The 16,576-nt window shown below is 41.0% G+C and overlaps 1 protein-coding gene across 4 annotated transcripts in view; it reads left to right on the top strand.

The window, feature by feature from the left end:
• Positions 1-16,576, top strand: part of cdc42se2 (CDC42 small effector 2) — a 216,559-nt gene that overhangs the window by 103,376 nt on the left and 96,607 nt on the right. For all 4 annotated transcript variants that reach the window (XM_041186688.1, XM_041186681.1, XM_041186683.1 and 1 more), the window contains exon 2: positions 9,977-10,058. The gene's annotated coding sequence lies outside the window, so the exon portion shown is untranslated. The remainder of the gene's footprint in view (positions 1-9,976; positions 10,059-16,576) is intronic.

Raw genomic sequence — 16,576 nt, 5'->3', positions numbered from 1 at the left:
TGCAGCCACTCAGTAGAGTCTTCAGCACATGGCTGCACGCCACAATCATTATAATTAGCTTATGGCGTAAAGTTTGTGTGCTGCTTGCATCACTTTGAACCGGCACGGGATAATCACACAACTGATTTCAGGAGCTATCCAATTTAAACCCAGTGTGCATATGTAACAAATAGCTAGCGTTGACTGCAAAATCTGGCCCAATATCTATTTTGAACTATATGTTGAACTTTTTTTTCAAATACCAAGTTGGAGTTACTCATGGGAGTCTCGATTAATGGCACTTTACACATCAAACAGGGTCAGATGTTGGGTGAGGAGAGAGTGAGAAAGATGGAGGGTGACAGGGGTTGGGGGTGAGAAGAGAAGGTATAGAGGTGAATTGAGGAAGGACAGCGGAAGGAGCAAAGGGAAAGAAGGGAGATGAGGAGAGATGAGGAAAGTGGAGAGAGGAAGGAGGGAAAAGAGAGACGGGAGCATGGAATAAGGTGGCTGAAGGGGAGTAAAAAGCTTGGTCACTTGGGCCTCCTCTGGTCCCGTTTCCTCCTCTTCATTATACACTGGGTGCTAAAAGTACAGTGACTTCCTCATGGTGGCCAGCTGTTAATATTGCATTTGGCCCCTCGATAACATAGTGGTACCTGCCACGCATATGTCAAGAAGGACCCTGTTGGCTATGGACAGTTGCCGTTGCTGTCAGCTCAGTAGAGTGGGTTAAAATTTGGGACAGTGAGTCCCTGATGCTTTCTGGTGGTTATGTAACCTGGATAATTTTAACTGCCCTGTTTCAGTCCTGTTAGGGTTGAAAACACTCCTGTATGAGTAAGCAGTGAATTCAAATTCTTTTATGTAAAAAGAATCGTTTGAGAATGGATGCCGAATAAAATTCTTAATATTGAGAGTCTGGTGTCTTGGCTGGCTCACTTGTTTTAAATTCCTCTGCTTTTGGATATAGCGGGTGGAAGTTTAATGATTAATTTGAAGTTCAATTTCATAAATCCATCCTGTGTTGCTGTGCATGGCTCTGCAAGTTACAGGAGCTGTTCAGCTTATCCCATAATGCAGATTTTACAGAACCAGATCAATATTTTAAACAGGTGATGGCATAGGGTTTTTTTCAGTTATTATTCATAACTATTTTGTCAGGCAGCTACATCACCACCAACAACAAATTGCATTTATATTGTGCCTTTCATGTAGAAAAATAATTTAAAAATGCTTCACAGAAGTGAATTTAAAAAAGTTGATTGAGTCAAGAAACGTGACTGTTTTAGGTTGGAAATGGATTTCTTTTGGAGGGTTTTGAAGGAGGAGAGACAGATGAAGGGGTTTAGAGATAGAATTCCTGATCATGGTTCTTTATATTACTGAAGGCATGACTGCCAATGGTGGGAGGAAGGAGGAGGATGCACATAGGTCAGAGTTAGAGGAATAAAGAGACTGGGATCAAAATAGAAAATGCTGGAAATACTCAGCGAGTCTGTGAAGAGGGAAACAATTAACTTTTCTGATCAATGACTATCCGAGAGCTTGGGAGATTGTAACCACCTCCAGTACAGCAAGCAGCGATATAAAGGGCAAATCCACGAAGGGATAATTTTATATTTGAGATTGGGGACCAGGCGCCAATTATACACTAGTGATGATAGGCAAGTGAGACTTGGAAGTCAATTTTTAACCACCAAACTGTTGGCAACAGTGCTTTGAGGTTGAAATCACCGCACCTTCACTGATTATGAAGTCAGCTGAGACTCACGATGCAAGCAGGCAGAAGCCTAATTTAGTTCTAAAAGTCATGGCCTGATGGCATGCTGCAATTTTAACAAAGGCATAACAACTTTTAGCATAACCAGGACATCCAAGGTTCTTGTTATTGTGGGTCATATAGATTCTTATCATGAAGCCTCAAGAGCCACATTTAGAGTGTAATCTATGAGTTGTATAAATTTTAAAGTGTTCGTTCTTGTTCTGATTTATGATTGAAAGAAAGATTTGAATTTTTATAGCGGACAACAAAGTCTCACAAACACCAATGTGATAATGACCAATAATAAGATTTGATTGAGGGATAAATATTGGCCAGCCACTGGGATCAAATCCCCTATTCTTCAAAAGGAAGCCACAGGATCTTTTACATCCACTAGAGAGGGAAGGCAGGGTCTCCTTTAATGTCTCATCCAAAGGATAGTCCCTCTGACAGCAATGCAATAATGACCAGTTTTGTGTGATGATGGCCGAGGAATAAATATTGGCTAGGACACCAGAGATAACACCCTGACACTTCCTCGAAATAGTAACCATAGGATATTTTGCTTACACCTAGAGGACAGACAGAGCCTGGGCTTAACACCTCCGACAGTGTAGCACTCCATCTGATATGCACTGGAGTGTAAACCAGATTATGTCTTCAAGTCCCTGGTGTGGGACTTGAGCCCACAACCTTCTGACTCAGATGTGAGATTGCTACCATGGCTGAAGCAGTTTGTGGGAATAATGTTCAGTTTGGGTGTTTCCACACCTCCAGGCCCACAACAATGAAACAAGACAAGCTTGAAAAATAAGAAATAAGTATAAATAGAAATGATTTTTTGTTGGCTTCAAAAGGCCACATCTGGATTCAGGATGGTAATTTTTACAATCTTGTTTAACTATCACATGGTTAAAGCCAACTTTCTTTTCCTTCTCCTGCAATGAATTAATGAAAGCCTGACTTGTTAAAGTACAATATAACTGAAAAGAATGGCTGATTCCAGCTAGGTCCTATTAGTTTCTCCTGACTTGTACAATTCTATCCAAATTGTTTATACAGTAGTAGAGATGCTTGGCTTGTTCTGAATTCTTGTTTCTACTGATATGATTCAAATTGAGTTTGGTGTTTCAAATCGATTAACTTGTCATTAGATATTAATTTTCCAGACTTAATATTTAATAACCATTATTCAGGTGCCATTTGTGCAGATGTTACGATAAAATCCACTGTTGTGCAACAATCCCCACTTTGTGGCAGCTTTCTTTTTTCAATGTTGCCTTGCAAATTCATATCCACTGTACATTTTTGAAATGCTAACTTGCTTATTCATTAAGACTTCCCTCTGGATCATTTTAGCAATTTTATTTTCATGGGCTTGCTCATATATGTGCCCCTGTTTGGACCTTTTGCAGATAAAAAGAAGATAAACTCATAAATGCTGGAAATGCACAACAGGTCAGTCAACACATTCAAAGATAGAGTCAACATTTTGGTTAGGAGAATTGATGAAGATTTACATCAAAAGCAATATCTCTTTTCATCTCCTTTGTATGAGAACTGACCATCTGTGCATTTCCAGCGATTTTTGATTTTATAATTTTTATAAATTGCCCTAGGTTATAATGAATATGATGCATCTCATATGGGATATGAGATCTGTAGCTAAAGTCAGTATATTTTAGTTTTTTTCAATTCTTTGTAGTGGTGAAGTCCAGCTGTAATACTGCTTTATAAAATTCCAAAAAATTGGTTCTCAAATTGACTAATAGCATGTTACTGGCAACATGCCAGTGCCCTGTTCTACCCCTATTAAAACTAAAACCTGAAAAGTAATTGGGACTGTGACTGATGATGCATATGTGCTCTCCCAAGGTCTACGTCTGGGTAATGTTCACACAGCCCTGCTCTGGGCAATTGATATGCAAATATACTGTGATGGAGTTGCTGAGCATGTTTGAACATTTTGTCACGGGCATGCACTGTCCTCGTTGTTTGTGTGGACTGAAGGAAGATAATAAAGGCCTTTGTCCTGACGGCTGCATTTTGACAAGGATCAGCTCAGCAGCTGCAACCCTGGCAACGGGACCTAGGAGTGAAGAATTGGTGCAGCTCTTCAAACAAGGCTGCTGATTGTCCCATTTACAGCCAAGTAAATGAAACTGAATGTAAAAGTGGTATTATCAGGAGTGTGCAGAAGAAAGGCTGAGGTAGAACAATTTTTTTCCCTTCATAATTTTGACACATTATTGTGTGTGTATGTATGTGAAAATTTGCAGAGCACCAGCACTGAATACAGCAGACACCATACACCTTTTTAATTACTTGCAGAGTACTTTGATACTGTTTGGCATCCAGTTTTCTGTAGACAGTTCTAATGGTATTGCTGGTTGAGCAGCTAGAATGAGTCAGATTTTGAATAAATGGCATTAGATGACCTTAGATCGACACTAACACACAGATTCTCGAGGAATAGTTTTCTTTGAAACTGGGTTATTTGGTCTCCGTGATTTCAATGCATGGCTCTTTGCTTAGTGTTTATGGGATGCTGTGTGGCATTAGGTTGGTGAGCAGTAATTTTTCAGATAAATTTCACCAAAAGTACATTACTCTGAGTTCTTACAAATCTTTCTTTTGAATTAGTAAAATTCTTACAGAAATTGTCATTTACCACAATTTGCCTTGAACCCAAAGCCTCAGTGTGTGTCGATTTGTTGCAATGCTACTGAGACCTGGTATTCACTGCTTCAGATTCCTTGACACCTTTTCACCTGAGCTGTTTCTGGTAAAACTCATACTTAGTGCAAGGCCACTGAGACACATATTACAGAAAGAAATATTTGTCTGATTTACGTTGTTTATGTGATGGCTGATTGGTACTCGGGGGAGGCCGGATGTGTCAGTGTCTATTCATGGGGCCTAATGCAGCTTGGTATGTTTCCCTGCCAAGGTTTGGTCTGTAGACAGCTGACTGCAGGAGCCCCGAATGAAAGGAACTGCTGTGTCATTATTCAAATTTTAAGTTACTTTAGGTGCACAGAAGGAGATGCACACACCAGTTGAAACAACTTCCTTAAAATGGCACAATGTTAAACTACTGAGAATTTTGTTTTTAGTTAAAGGAGAAATAGTGCAGCTGGCCACCTCCTCCAAAGCAAATAGAGTGAAGCACAGTGTGTGAACTTGCAGTCATAAGATCAAAAAAGCCAAGGAAGGAAATGAATGGAAATGATCAGATGGTTTGGAAGTTTATCCCCAGTGTTGTTTTCAAAATAATTTTCTCTTTTTACATTAAAAAAGTATATTTACATTTCCTTTACAAAGAGTAGCCTTAACATCATAAAGCATGAAATGATGAGTTCATACTTCAATATCTCATTTCTCAACTCCAATATCAGTGACATTTAACCTTTAAAAGTGAAGTGTCAGTGGCATAAAACAGGAAATCTATACTTTGCATGTGGCCAGAAAAGGCCTTAACATGCTGAGATCTACTTGCTGCATTGACAAAAATGAGGGAAGAAAGCAGTAACTTAACAAACCTCCGATCTCAATCCCTGGAAGTATTTTGGAGTATGGATTTCATATGTTTTACTGGAGATGTTAATGAATCCAGGAGCTTGCTGAAGTATATGCCTCTTCTAGTTGTCTGTTGTTTTGCAGATGAACCTTCTGGATTCCTGTCAAGGGTATATACAGGAAGCACTACAAGTACAATAGGTTCAGTGTAAGGTTTAAAAAATACATTGTGCAATGATGGCTCAATATTCTAGGGATAAGTACAATTGCCTCAAACATAATTATCATCAGTTGTTGAGTTTGTCCATGTTTCCTCTTCAGGACTATCTCAAATTTCATACTTAGTGGCGTCGATTTGAACTGGGGGTGTGTTAAAAAGGGTGGGAGGGGTGTTACGTCGATAGCATATAGCTATTTTAACTCCTGGACCTCTTTTGAATAAAGCCTGGACACACTTCTGTCCACAACCAGTGGAGTAATATCAGAGCAGGTGGTCGAAAAGAAAAGTTAGTCTGGAAGTAAGAGGAAAACGGGAACCCAAGAAAACCTGGCATACAGTAAACACTGGCAGCCAAGACTTGCATTTAGAGTGGGAAGGCCTCACCAGGGGTCCTTGGACTTCCTGAATGCTAGGCTTCAGCCTTGCCTCCTCCTCTCAATCTAGTGTCAGCTGCCTGCACCTCCCCTCCTAAGTGTTAACCTAATGCCAGGGGCCATTCCCTTGGGGCCCTGGCAACCTCTGGTTTCTGGCACAATTTTCGTTTGCATGTGTTAGCCTTGAGATCATTTCTGCCGGCTTCATGTGAGAGATGTCCTGCTTTATATTAAAATAAGCTCCAGGAGTCAAAATTGCTCAGGCCTCATGCCGATCTCCCGGTGGTGGGGTGGTTTCATTGTCTCAACCCCCTGCCTTGCCTCAAACAGGCTGCTAATTAAAATCAACACCTTTCTTAAATTTAGTTCCTTCCTTTGGTGCTGTGGTGATAAGTCTTTGAATGAAGAAGGTTGGTCAACATCTGAAGAAAAGACAAACAACAGTTCAGGATTAACACTTGTTTTTCATTCACTCATGGAGTGTGGGCACCGCTGGCAAGGCCAGTATTTATTGCTCATCTCTAATTGCCCTTGGGAAGGTGGTGAACCTCTGAACTTTCTTGAACCCCTGCAATGCATGTGGTGTGCATAAACATACAGTGATGTTCAGGAGGGAATTCCAGGAATTTGACTCAACGACAGTAAAGGAACGGCGATAAAATTCCAAATCAGGATGATATGTGACTTGTAGAGGAACTTGCAGGTGGTGGTGTACCCATGGGCCTGCTGCTTTTACTCTTCTAGTGGTAGAGGTCATGGCTTTGGAAGATGTCAGAACTGTCCTAGGCTGGAGAGGTCCCTAGAAATTGAAGAAGAGATGGGAATAGCAATGGTCAAATTTGCAATCTACTTTCCTGAAGTGACTTAAAACTGGGGTAGTGTTGAAATGACTGGATACAAACTGGTTAGCTACAAGTAGTAGCCCCAGATTTGCAGGGTTACAGATCTTTTGCATTTTTAGATGTTTGCCCATAGCCTGTTGCAACTCTATTCAGAAATGCTTGCACATTTTTCTTTCCTGCACTAGAGCATACGCGTGTTGTTTTGTATTGCACTGGATTTGCCTTTACTTGACAGAAGCAGGTTTGTTGTGGTGGGAAGTGGGTTTGCGGGCTGGTCAGCTACTCCAATAAAATACACCATCTGCTGCAATCCTAAGCAATACTATTTTTCACAATATTGCCAACAATATATTATGAGTGTCACTGCATGCAGTTCCTGTTTATGACGGCTTACTTCCTGCATTGCAATTTTCTTATGTTTTTGGTAACTCCTGCCTAAACTGCCCATGGTGACTCCTACCTAGACACTAATATACTTACCATTTGATATGTTGCAGGCTCCTCGGCAATAGATGATGCCTTTGTGGGTCTAAATTGATATCTCCCATCTTCACCCATAACCCTATCACAAAGTTCAGGTTTTAATCAGGAAATAATGCTTTAACCTTGAGTCACTATCCCAGGCCTTTTAGCCACCTCTAGACTTGACTATTCCAATGATTCTTAGCTGGCCTCCCATTTTCTGCCTTCTGTAAATTCCAGTTCAACCAAACCATGCTTTTGGTATCCTAAACTCACCTACATTGGCTCCAGGTTTCCCATTGCCTTCAATTTAAAATTCTGATTTTCATATTTAAATCTATACTGTCATCTGTCACTATCTCTTTAAATTACTCCATCCCTGCAGTACCCCTCCTTGGACTCTACTGACAACTGTAAGTGAAATGTTAGATTCTTGTCACCTGCCCTCACTGTAGTATCCTGTACATCAATCATGAGCAATATTTGCAATTTTTATTTGTCCATCAGTTGGCCTATTCACAACTTTCCTGCTACCTGCAGTTAACAGCATTTAAAACTTCTCTTCAACTATGTGCTGGGCTAGCACTTCTGGTGTTTCTGTCCCTCCCCCCCACACACATGCACGCACACACAATTGTTGCCACCACCACTCTCTCCACATTGCCACTATTTGCTCTTTTAATGTTTCACACCTCATTGCCATCTCAGCCAAACCCTCTATTGTACCTCGCACTGACCATCATCCATCCAATTCTGCAGTTTCATTCTAATTGGCACCTACATGAATTTACGATTCTCAATATTTTTATTATAATTTCTATGCAAAGTCGACAGAACACATAATCTAATAAAGTCTTGTGTTTAGCATGTACTTGCTGTAAGTGTCACACTTATTTTCTGTCACACTGGGCTGGAATTTCAGCCTTCTGCTGGAGGAACATCATGGAAGGGCTTTATCTGCTGCCCCAACCCCAGCCCGTTTCCCTCACTTCTGGCGGGGCACCCACTGCAGTGTCTTAACAAGGAATTTAAAAGGGGCAGAAATGTCCTAAAGACTTAAGAAAATCGCTCAATTTGAGTCTTGGACTCAAGTGATTAGTGTTTGGTGTCTTTGTGAAGGAAGAGGTGATAAGGTGACTGGTCTGCTGCCACTGTCAATGCGCACTCTCCATGGGGCCAGTTGCAGCAGTCACAGAAAATTGTGTTTCCAGGCCCCACCTCCTTTCGTTTATAAGTGACTGGATGGTGAAGGGGCATCCCCCCACTGCCTCCTTTGTTGGGCCAATGAGAGAAAAATGTAGCTCTGGTAGGAATGCAATGGGAGGTTTCCTTGCCAATTTTTCTGCTGGACGTGAAATCTAGCCCTTATTATAGCACAGCCAATCCTCCAGTTCCCCGTGAGCAACGGCTTGTGAGATCTGCTAGTGAAAGTAAAATTCAACCACACAAACAGGAAGCTAAGATTTCTGTTTGGTAATGAGAGTTGCTTAGTGGGCTAAACAAATGTTGAAATGGCAGGCAGTAGTTATACTGCAGGCACATTGCCAGCTGGCTGCCTTTCTTCAAAGAACAAAAAAGTTTGGGAAAACTCTTGAGGTTCTTCCGATTTCAGCATTGGTTTGTGCTGAATCTCTTTATGCTTTTGGTACTTAAAAAAAACTTGCATTTATATATTGCACACCCCCCACCCTGTACCTCTCAAATATATCTCAAAGCACTTGATATGCAACTAATTACTTTGAAATGCAATGACTGGTATCAAATGGATAGAAGTACAACAATTCTTAAAAATTATGATAGGTCATAAAATGGCTGATATGGAAATGTTAGTGAATTATTGATGCACAGTAATAGAGCTTTACTTGGCTTTTGACCTGTGCTCTATGTGTGATCTTGGACAGCCTGGTGCTGATATTGGCTGAAAAATGAAGTAATCTTCTAATCCTGTTGTGACCTATTTGTCATGGTTGGTGCAAGATCTCTCAGCTATTACATTCCGTTGAAACAGTCTGCCTGTTCCATTGGCCTATTTTGAGATCTACCTTTAGATTAGTCTATCTTACCATTGGAGTGGGAAAGATGAGGCTGTTTGGGGAAATAGAGAAGTGTAAAATGAAATAACTGAAAAACAAAAAAGGAAATTCTGTTTTGTAAGATTCGCACGTGTTACTCCCTGGACAAAAGGATCCCTTATTACACAAGGTACTTAGCTAGCCTTCAGTGGTGGAAACCTCTTCAATAAACATAGAATCACACTGCACAGAAGGAAGCCACTTGGTCTATTATGTACGTACCAGTTATTTAGAAGATCTATGCAATTAGTCCGACTTCCCCCTTTTCCCTTATAGTCTTGCAAAATTTTCTTTTTCAAGGATATATCTTATTTTGTTTTGAATTTTTTTATACCTGTCTGGTTAGATTGGTAGAACCACTGGAGCTACTAACCGGCCCCTTCCCATTGAGCTAGTACAGCATAGAAATTGGAGGCTTTTAATCTTCAGTTGCTCAGCTTCATCAGCCTGCCACAACATTTCAGATGTTTGCTATCTTTGCTGACTTGCATTGCAATTTCAACTGCTGAGCTCAGCTGATGGATTGCATGGAGGTCCTTGGGAGAAATTACTTTTCTTGAGCATCATCTTTCAAGAGAATCCACGATTCCTGTTTTTGAAGCATGTTCTGCACTACTTCCTCATTGTGCCACAGTCAGTATTTCTTAAGCAATCAACATTGTTGTGTTAATGATAGTTGTTAAGGAATGTTTAAGCATTCTGCTTGCTTTCATTCAACTTACCTTCTACTTTTCTTTCTGCAGGTAGCTGAACCAATTAAAGTCGAGGATCTTGAGCCTTTCCGTGTAAAAACAGTCCAGTCAGCCTATTGAAACCTGCGGATCTGTAAGTTTTCAGTTCAGAACCTATACACCGTGTAGGTTACTTATTTGTATTTGACAGAAACTAATTGTGAACATGCCAATGTTTATTACAGGTACTAAATAAGTTATTAAGTAACATAGTTAATGGTCAACACCAACCTTGAGTAGAAGTCTTGTGTAGAATCAGGGATCTCTTCAGTTTCGGGGGTTGATCTGAGAAACTGTAGTCTTCAACGTTTGTTTCATTTTGAGCTGAGAGAGACCATGATGATTCACTCTAACTTATAATTTAATTACATCCTTGTTACTCATAAAGGATCATGGTTTATAAAGTTGTGTGTGCAATTTGGATGTCTCAGCAACTAAGTAAACTGCAGAGGTGGAGCCTGAGGAGAATGAGGCCTGTTGGAGTTGCTCTGAGTTGAGATGCAAATACTGTTTTGGAAGCAACTGGATCACAAGGAATTTATACATTAAAGTACTGGGTGGATTGCATTATAACACTGATAGTGGGAATTGTGCTGCATAGTTGGTCCTGGAATTAAACCCATTTAATCTATGTATGTTGTATCAGCTGGGCTTACAGGTGGTGAGTTAGCCCACTTCTCAGTGGGATGATCTTTGGGGTTCCCTTGAACATGGTAAAAATATTAACACAACCTCATTTGTTAAATGCATGTTATCCATCCTCTGTGTACATGAAGCATTATTGACATTGGAGATTACAAAACATAATCTGTTTGCTTTTTATCAAACTGAAACAAGAAATCAAAGCTACTTGCCATTTGTTGCCTGTGCTAAGAATAATATAAAACTTTTACCAAGACCATTTATAACTTTGATGTCCTATTCGACCCAAGTAGAGGTTCCAATTCCATATTTTGTCCGTCACAAAGGCTGCCTACTTCAATTTCCGTAACATTACCCACCTCCAACTACCTCAACTTATCTGTTGCTGGTCACCTCCAGGTTCAGCTATTCTAATGTGCCCCCTGGTTACTGTCTGCTCACCCACCCCTGTAAACCTCAGCTCATCCAAAACTCTGCTGCTCGTACCCTATTCTGCACCAAGCCCCATTTAATCATCACGCTGTCCTTGCTTATCTGTAATGGCTCCAAATCCTCCATGCCCCATACTTATAATTCTTATCTTTGTGTTTTAAGCACTATTATTTCCTTGCTTTCCCTAAGTCTGTAGTCTCCTCCAGCCCTGCGACCCCATCACCAAACTGTCTTCTCTGGCTCTGACATCTTGTATAGACTTACATCCTGTGCCTTTAGACACCTCCAGCACAGATTCTGGAGTTGCTTCTGTAAACCTCTCCAGCTACCACTCTTCCTCTAAAACCTAATTCTTTGACTAAACTGCTGTCCAATCCTGCTAACTTCTCTCCTTTCGGTCTGCCCTCTCTTATTTGATTACACCTCTGTGGAGCATTTTGGGATGTTTTTCTATATTAAAGGAGATACTTAATTGGAACATTATTGTGGTGTAAGGGGATTTACGTGAGTTAGCTGATCTCAGCTAGAATAATGGTAAAGGTATTTCAAATGGCTTCAGTGCACCTGGGCTCCTGTCCACTAGCCTCAGCAGCAAGTTTTGCCTGTGGAGATACAGATTGAGAATAAGATCAGACTTAACTGTGATGATCATGCAGATGAATAGTTTGCCAGCAAAAAGTCAAAGTCTTCAGATAAGGAAAGAGGAAACGGCTCAAATTTATCTTTAAAAAAAAAATACCTGAAGAATTGATCTGATGGATTTGCTATTGTTGCAAGTGGAACTGAGCCTTAAAGACCAGGAAGATCCCATGTTTGCTGTCTGGCCTGTGTTGAGTTAATTGGTTGCAGTAGATACGCTGGTAAGAGCTCTAGAATTTAACTCCATGCTGCTGAGAAAAGTTATCCTGCTCTAGATCAGTTTCACAGACTCATAATCAAGAGAGCATGTGTGTGAACAGTAGACGTCAACAGCGTTGAGGATCAGCTGTAAAGTAGCTTGATGACGCTCTTTGTTCAGGGTTGCAGATAAAGAAGGACTACTCTGCTGAGATAATAGTGGACAACGTGTGCCTCTGAAACTTCCAGAATGAAGCATTGCCTTCAGCAGAAATGGGGAAAACTAAACTAGTACTTTTAATGGCCTCTATCTTCATTTAGTTTTACTCCTTGAATATTCCAATAATAAAGTACTAAGCCGTCAACTCTTTCCCTTTCAGACTCTTAGCTGCCCATTACTTCCCAAATGAATAGCATATAGCAAGTGACTTAACTGTGTTGTTTCTGTACAGTCGGTCATTGTGCGATTGGAGCATCTTTTAAACTGTAGAGTTGAGCACAGTTCCTGCCTTCAGCTACAAATTTAATTCTATCTTAAATGATCATTTAATAGAACAAACTATTCTGTGTAATGTAACTGACTTGTAAGTAATAAATTGTGAAAGAAAGCTGCCTTTTATAATGTGATAGTTCAGTCTGCATAATACAGGAGCATAAAGGGGCAGACTCCATCTTTTCATTCATGATTTGGTCCCATTTTCACTTCAGCAAACATTGGGGACATTGTCAGATCTCACTTCCTCTGACAGATCATTTTGATGTCTAACTGACTGCCCAGAAACACTTGGATGTGGACAGACATAAGATAGACAGTACAAATGAAACCTCTTAATCAGGCTATACAGTATAGCTCATTTCTAAAACCCTCTGCCTCAATTATGTGCAGACACAAGACATTATTAAAATTGTGTATTAAACTAGGCTAAGTGCTGCAGTTGATCAACATAATGTGTTTTTATCTCCAAGACTTGTATTTGACTCCAATTCATTCATGTGATGGGGTTAAAGATTGCTCTCTGCTGCCTTTAGTGGCTCTTTGTGAAATGATTGAGTTTATTCAGCATGGGTCAATAACTTGAGCCAGAAGACAATTTGAAGCTAGTTGCTAATCCCACATAGGAGAGCTGTGTGAACGTTGGAACTGGAGGGGCCTTGTGCTGTAAGGAATGACTTGGCTGAAATTGGCTATGATGAATTGCTGAGAAAATCTGAAAGACCTCTACTCTGCTGCTGGTCTTCTAGGATTATATAATTCTGCTGCATGCTCGCCATGGGAAATATATTTCATTCAACATTGAGAGCCCTCACCCTGTTGAGCGCAAAAACTCATGAAGCAGTTTTTTTTCCCCTGGGAGATAATTCTTTCAATAATATCCAGTCCGTACCATTGCATTATTCTCTCTTCTACTCCCATTCACTCCTGATGCTACAGACTGTTGCTGGGGATCTGTTCCGTGAAGAGCAGGAGCATGCTCTTCATGCATGAGCCTTAACGAATCAGCACAATGGTTGACCATGGGTGAAATACTTGATCATCGCTTGACTCAATTTCCACATGAGACATAATTATAATGACTGCATTAAAAAACAAATAATTGGCAATTATCTGGACATCATGAGGCCGCTAAAGACATGAGATACATATGATTTTCTTTATAATGCTAGGGAAGAGACACTTCAGTTATGAGGAAAGATGGAGGCTCATGTTAGTGCTGCAGAGAAAATTAAAAAGATGAGTTCAAAGTTTTGAAGAGTTTTTGTGAAGTGGGGGAAAGTATTTCCACTGATCAGTGAGTTGGTCACAGAAAGGTAGCTTCAAAACCATCACCAAAAGAACAAAGGGAGAGGCTAGGAAAATATTCTCTTTAATGCAGAGGTTATTAGGATTGGAATGTCCTACCATAAACAGCAGTAGAAGCAAAACCTATTGCAACTTTGAAAAGGGAAATACCATAGATCCGGCATATAAGACAACCCCATTTTTTCAATGCCAAAATGTATGTTTACACCTATACTCGGTGTATTCCCCATTTTTGAGCTAATAAATGTATGTTTAGGGATATATAGTTGCATTAGAAGTCAGCTTCAATTTTTCAGCCTAGAAATACACGCTTAGGTTATCCTCTCCTATGTTGGTGCATGGGATCAAGCAGACAATATGAGCCGTGTTGCCAGGAAGATGCACAGCAATTTACAACACACCCATACAGAGCTGACCGCACATGATGACCTACAAACCGAAATAGATCCTTCTGCAGAAACTGAAGTATGAAGCCGGTTCATCCTAAAAGTTGTAACGCTCGCTAACTCCTAAAATAACTGTGCTGCAACACGAAAATACAGTGTTAGTGAAAAACTGGTGTGAGAGTGGAAGGAGGAGGAATCAGCGCTGAATAAGTTGCCTAAGACCAAATGTGACATGAGAACAGGGACTAGCCACTGGTCTGACCTTGAGATGCATGTTTTGGAATGGGTCCTCAAAAATTGTCAGAATGGTTAGATGAGGCCGGATTTTCGATTCCAGGGCGGGTAGCTCGAGTTGGGAAATTTCCTGGCTTGGCGCACTTGCCTAGGAGAAAAGCATTTTTATGTTCATTCATGGGATGTGGGCTTCACTGGCTGGGCCAGCATTTATTTCCCACACCTAATTGCCCTTGAGAAGGTGGTGTTGAGCTGCCTTCTTGAATTGCTGCAGTCCATGTGGTGTAGGTATACTCAGTGCTCTCAGGGAGTGAGTTCCAGGATTTTGACCCAGCAACAGTGAAGGAACAGCGACATATTTCCAAGTCAGGATGGTGAGTGACTTGGAGGAGAACTTCCAGGTGGTGGTGTTCTCAACTATCTGCTGCCCTTGTCTTTCTAGAAGGTAGCGGTCGTGGGTTTGGAAGGTGCTGTCAAAGTTCCACAAATAGTATGATTTTTGCTTGGGGGGAGTTGCAGGTGGAGTTCTGTCCACTGCCCCCAACACAGATACCACCACAGGAGCTGGCATTTGCTGAGGCAGGCTGTTTTAAAGGCCCACCTCAGTTTTCTGAGACTTTGCCCTGGCTTTTTTGTTAAATATTAGGCCCCCTAGCCTTACCCCTCACACACCACCACCATGCACCCCCACTCCCTATGCTCCATTCATGCCACTCAAGTCCCCTCACCCAATCCTATGGCTCCATTGAAGAAATGCACATGCAAAAGACGCAGATATCTGGTTCAGGTATCCCTAGGGCTTTCTATTCTACAGATTAATATAGGACCATGGAAAGCAACACATATAAGACTAAGATGTTCAAGCCATTTGCAAGAATAACTGATACTAGTAAATCTTGAAATGTACACATGTATAAGTATCCTCAAGGAACTACCTCGGGTTTCTGAGGTTCAAGCTGGTTCTAACCCATCCTATGTAGTGGCACTAGGTACAATAGAAACATTATCGAAGGTTAAATAGTAAAGATCACAAGTAATACAGCAAACGATTTACCATAACAATCTGTTATTTAACCGGGCAGACAAATAGGGAGAAAGTTGCCAGGTAAAGAAATAAGGAGAGAAATAAGGTAGCAAGCTGTTTTTAAAACTGTTTAGAAGAGAAGAAGTAGAGTAGGAGTTGAGAGCAGTTTCTCAATAGCTGTAAGTAGGTAGCAGTGGTCCCAGATGATTCTGTTCTCAGACTGTTTATGTTCACTGTATGTCGATGATTTGTATTTAGGCATGAGAAAGTGGTGTCCAAATTTTTTTTAACTCATTCTCGGGATGTGGGCTTCGCTTGTCCACTTAAGAGTCAACCACATTGCTGTCTGGAGTCACATGTAGGCCAGACCAGGACGGCATGCCCAAAAGGGCATTAGATGGGTTTTACAACCAAAGAGGTTTTTACAACAATCGGCAATGATCGTCATTAGACATTTAATTCCAGGTTTTTTATTGAATTTAAATTCCACCATCTGTCGCGGTGAGATTCGAACCTGGGTCCCCGGAGGATTACCTTGGGTCTCTGGATTACTAGTCCAGCGACAACACCACTATGCTATTGCCTCCCCCCATACTCAAATATGAAGCCCATGAGGACCAAAGGAAACTGCAAGGAGACATTGACAAGGTGGATGGAAAGAGGGAAAAAAGCAGTGGATGGAAATCAATGTCAGTAAATGTGACACAGTACGTTTTAGCTTTTTTGAAAGAAGTAACCCACTTTGAATCGAATAAGCTGAGTGACGTGGAAGAGAGAAAGTGGATTTGGGATTTCTGGGGTGGCATGCGGGGGTCAGGGCCCACTTACCAATGTGTAAAATGATGCGGGTGATGTCAGGCGTGCGTCCCATGTCATTTAGATTTTCAGTTCGGCAGCCGCGCAGCCAACTCGGCTGCATGCCCACCAAACTGTCAACGGCCACTTAAGCCCTTTAAAAAAAGTAATTAAACCAATTAATGGACCTGCCCGTCCAGCCTTAAGGTTGGTGGGTAGGCAAAGAGCCCAGGTGACCTTCGGAAAAAAACATGAAACCTCATCCACGGGCGGGATGAGTTTTCAAGAGGGATTTAGAATGTGCACAAAATGTTTAAATATAAGAAATTGACATGTACCAGCTCATGTGACAGTGTCACATAAGGGGACATGTCAGGAATATTTTTTCCACCCTTCCACAAAATTTTAAAACTTCCACCGATCTCCTGAGGCAGCACTTAGCCTCAGGGAGATGAGTGTGC

This window comes from Carcharodon carcharias, chromosome 4 (genome assembly GCF_017639515.1).
Source record: "Carcharodon carcharias isolate sCarCar2 chromosome 4, sCarCar2.pri, whole genome shotgun sequence".
NCBI lineage: Eukaryota > Metazoa > Chordata > Chondrichthyes > Lamniformes > Lamnidae > Carcharodon > Carcharodon carcharias.
This window is presented reverse-complemented; position numbering and strand designations above follow the sequence as displayed.